Source organism: Littorina saxatilis, linkage group LG9 (assembly GCF_037325665.1).
Source record: "Littorina saxatilis isolate snail1 linkage group LG9, US_GU_Lsax_2.0, whole genome shotgun sequence".
NCBI lineage: Eukaryota > Metazoa > Mollusca > Gastropoda > Littorinimorpha > Littorinidae > Littorina > Littorina saxatilis.
In genome coordinates this window covers 58,410,003-58,414,629 of record NC_090253.1, presented here as the reverse complement: position 1 = coordinate 58,414,629, position 4,627 = coordinate 58,410,003, and the positions used below count along the sequence as shown (strand labels likewise).

At 43.4% G+C, this 4,627-nt stretch overlaps 1 protein-coding gene across 2 annotated transcripts in view; it reads left to right on the top strand.

Annotated features, from left to right (window-relative positions):
- Positions 1–511: 511 nt before the first annotated feature.
- Positions 512–4,627, top strand: part of LOC138976612 (uncharacterized) — a 61,555-nt gene continuing 57,439 nt past the window's right edge. Inside the window, exon 1 of one of the 2 annotated variants that reach the window (XM_070349476.1) lies at positions 512–627. The gene's annotated coding sequence lies outside the window, so the exon portion shown is untranslated. Of the gene's footprint in view, positions 628–659; positions 778–4,627 lie in introns of those variants that run through there. The other variant, XM_070349478.1, reaches the window with a different exon arrangement.

The following is a 4,627-nucleotide window of genomic DNA, read 5'->3' as shown; positions in this document are numbered from 1 at the left end:
GCGCTTCGCGCCTTCACACCCATATCTTCACAATATACTTTTGAAAAAAACCACCCATAAAATGAACTGATCCGCCCCTGCCGCAAGGGGGGACATCCCCCTGGGCCACCACTGGCAACCCCCCCCCCCCCTCCTCTTCGCCTAGTCCGGCCCTGCACACACACGCACACAAACACACACACACACAAACACACACACAAACACACACACACACAAACACAAACACACACTCACACACACACACTCACACACAGCTGTCTTGCAACTTCTCTGTTTTCTTCGTCCGGCCGAGGGCCGCAACTCCCCGCCATTAAGAGTCAGGGGAGGGATGGGTCGGGCAACTGAACCGAAGTCTAACTGAACGAAACGAACAAACACACACACACACACACACACACACACGCAGAGCTAGGTAACAAGGAAGAAGAAAAGTCGGGAGACTAGACATCCGTAGGGCCACTCGAGAAAGAAGAATGATATACGATATGATACGATATCAGCAGGAAGGTATACCACACGCCCTCGCACGCACAACCCAACTATCCGCTTTCAAAGGACAGGGGAGATAGTTGACGCTTCAGTCCAAAGACTTATCCACCCGCCGAGTACACGTGAATACATTTACGGGTAAGTGACGGACATGGATATATAGGCGCTTTGAAAAAGCGGGGGATATCATTCTCTCTTGGAGTATTCGTTCTATGGAATCTTCGTCATTATTTTGGTTCGTGGTGTTTTGGTATTTTGACTTTTGGCGTGAGGACAGAAGACTTCGAGGTAAAGTCAGTTTGATATTTTCTGCTGTACAAGATTACGTTATGTCAACTGATCGCTTCGGCTGATATTATATTAACAGTGACAGCAATAGATGTAGCAAAGCATTCTCTCTCTCTCTCTCTCTCTCTCTCTCTCTCTCTCTCTCTCTCTCTCTCTCTCTCTCTCTCTCTCTCTCTCTCTCTCTCTCTCTCTCTCTCTCTTTATTTGTATAAAATATTATGAAATATTTTGAAAGAAAAGGGTTGAAGTTATCACTTGTTCGCCATGTCTTGTTATCAGAATGTGTATTGATTATTAGTTTTGGAACGTGTCCATAAGCAGTCTGCTTGTTAACGTTCTTAATGTTGTTACTGTATATAACATGTATACAAGAAATTAATAAAAACACGCTTAAACCAAAGTCAGTTTGATAACTGTTGGTTACTGCATTTGTGTCGAACAGCACTTTTCTTTGTTTCTTTGTTTGTTTCTTTCTTTCTTTTCAACTTTTCTTCTGCTTGTCCGTTTATGTTTTTTGCTTGTTTGTTTATTAGCTAGTTTGTTGTCGACATTAGTGTTCGTTTCGTTACAAATGCAATATTCTTTTAATGAAATTGCTATAAGCTCTAGTATTACTTTTGTAAAAGTGTTCGAACGACTAAACTAGCTATAATATATAATATATCCACGCTGCAACATTTTGGTAAATCTTATGTAAAATAAAAAATTGTCCTTTGTTTTTCGTGAGCTTAAAATTCAGACGTAACTGTCGCGAACAAAAGAAGTTCGCTAACTGCGCGACACGGCTTCTCAATTTCAGTGTCCCCCTGCCTGTTTTGTTACAATTTTATGTCGTATTTGTTTTAAATGCTTTGAAGTCTCATTGTGTCTTTTTACACCCCCGGTATAGGGGTGTGTATAGGTTTCGCTCGATGTGTTTGTTTGTTTGTTTGGGTGTGTGTTTGTGTTCGCATATAGATCTCAAGAATGAACGGACCGATCGTCACCAAACTTGGTGAACAGGTTCTATACATTCCTGAGACGGTCCTTACAAAAATTGGGACCAGTCAAACACACGGTTAGGGAGTTATTGGTGGATTAAGATTCTACAAGGACTTATAGAGGCACATATTAATGGTCAAAGGGAAATAACCTTCTCAGTTGGTGGCAGTGAGAATGGTTATTTCCCTTTGACCAACGGGGGTGTTTTTCCTACCTCGGAGGAATTTCTTGTTTTCTCTGATGTCACTGACGTTCTTATTTCTTCTGCCGTTTCTCACAACTTTTATACTTCTGTCATAGCACCCTTTGCAAAGTAATGTGTGTGTGTGTGTGTGTGTGTGTGTGTGTGTGTGTGTGCGTGCGGGGGGGGGGGCGGGCGGGCGTGAGTAGGTGAGTGAGTGCGTGCGAGCGTGCGTGCGTGCGTGCTTTCTGTCCGTCTTGTTAGTTTTTATTTGATTGACATTGTAGTTTGTTTTCTTCATTTTATTCTTAGTTTATTATTCATTGATTCTTTCTTAATTATTGTTGTTGTTGTTGTTGTTGTTGTTGTTGTTGTTGTTGTTGTTGTTGTTACCCCCCGCGGGTTAGGGGGAAGAATTTACTTTCAGTTGGTGTCTACGTTGTTGTCTGTCATTTGAGCGTTGATGCGTTAAGCTGCCGTTATTCGCCATACATGGCCCAGCTCATCCGACTTCGGCGTGTTTTTATATCGGAGTGGTCCTTCTCCTAGACTGGTGGCTTTACAGGGCTGTCGAGTCCAGTCTACCCGGCTATTTGGCCATAGCTGGCTGGTTTGTTTATCTGAGGTGACCTTCCCCAGGGCTAAAGCTTTTAATCTGGCTCTTGTTCGCATGGTGCTCCGGTAATTGGACACCTGGGGTATTTCTTGGGAGTAACAGTGCCACCTGTTACCCTGCCCCATCCTGCTGGAAGCACCGCCATTTGGTCCGCGACTGCTTATACGTCCTGGCAAGCCTGGCTTATCTCGCAGCTAACCTCCATATCTGCAGGCCACCCCACTATCCGCCACCTGTGGACGCGCCTGGTTGGGGGTGGTCGCCCCTACTTTTCCAGGAGTTGGTGTCTCAAAAGCTTTCCGAGGTTATTTCCTTTATACCTCCACAAATTGGAATTGTCCCATATTTGTCTAGACCGTTGTTCAAACAACGAGCAGAACTGTCCACACACACCTGCTACCACGCACATTGCAACCCTTTGTTACGCAGTCGCCACTCGGTTTGGAAGTACATATTTCCATTAAGTATTTGAGCAAGGCCAAACGGCGAGGTACCGACTCGCCGCCGCCCATCTCGCCGCCGCTTTGTAGTCGCCGACTTCACAGTCTACTTGCTTTCAAACTGTCAAGGGTGCCATCTCGCCCCCGTGTATTTCATGCGATGAATTTGACGTTTCTCGTGCAAACAGATTATAAAAAATAACACGTTTACCTGAGTTTTACCTGAGTTTACCGTATCCTATGCGAAGAAGTTTCTCGTGCAAAACATGTTAAAAAATATTGACACGTTTACAAGAGTTTTTCCTGAGTTTACCTAATTTCTGTTCTGTGAAAGTCACTTCACAACAATGGCTCTCCGGGTCGCGACCACCAGTCGGGGAGGAAAATGTGCGTGTGAGTGGGTGTGTGTGTGTGAGTGTTACAATCTCAAGATAATTGGCGGCGTGATGGGAAGCGGCGAGATGGGAAGCGGCGAATGGGGACGTTACCGGCCAAACGAGTGAGTATAGCTGCCGCGGGTTGGATTGGATAAATCCTCTATTTTACAACTCGTGGTTTGGAGGGGTGCGAGACACTGGTCTTGGCTTTCATTCTTCAACTTGTCGTTATAGTCAGTGGTTATTGTTCGTTGGAGAATTGAGTTCGTCAGGGGGTTCCTTCTGTAGACGAGGTGCGTATTTCACATTTACAAAACGAATCGTTTGTGAACGAAGGTGTTTAAATGTGGGAGGTGTTTCTATAACCTGCCCTGTTATAAATTATAGTGCTATATGTTTTATGTAAAATCAATGTCTTGTTTGTATTATTGTTATGTACCACGCATGAATTTCTCTATAAAGTATTCTTATTCTTATTCTTATTCTTAAATGTCCATATAGTATCAAAGTTTGCGGGAGTGTAATCACACGTACAGTGAAGAATGAACCTATTATGGACATAAAGTTATGTGTGGTCTCACATTTCGTGCTGCTTTACCGGAGAGAAAAACATTTTGTAATTCAGATTGTCAGCTTCTCTTTGGTGTAGAAATTTTGTGAAACATTCAACTATAAAAAGAGAAATTTTGGGGCTTTTTTGTAACTTTGGAGCTTTTTTTCGCTATTTTTTTCAGCATTGCAAGCTGGAGCTATGTACAAACGGGAATGTTGAATTCGTTGACTGAACCGTGACAACAAACGGTTTCACATCAGTGGACAAAAACTCAGAGGAGCATGAAACCACTGACCACAAAAACACCGTTGTCGAGGCTGTCATCGTATTGCAAAGGGTCTACAGTGGTTCAGCGTAGCCTGTCAAAACATCGCCTTTACACCTAGTTTATTATTTCTTCGCCTTGCCATAAATGGGATTCAGCCATCCTGCGATATTGCTGTGAAAGTGCCTTTCCCTGCCCTGCCGTGCATTGCCTTGCTATGTTGCTTTTAAATTGAAAGGCCTTGATCGCCTTATTCTTGCATTTTCAAACAGACGCTGTCTCTCAAAAGACGCTGTAAAAACGCCGACTTTTACAAAGTTCAACGAAAATAAAAAGGGGGCGTTTGTGTTCTGTTTGGTGGATTAAAGAGAGACATTTATCGGTTTCTTTGTGAAAAGCTGAACACCTTAAAGGCTACAACTATACCCATAACACCA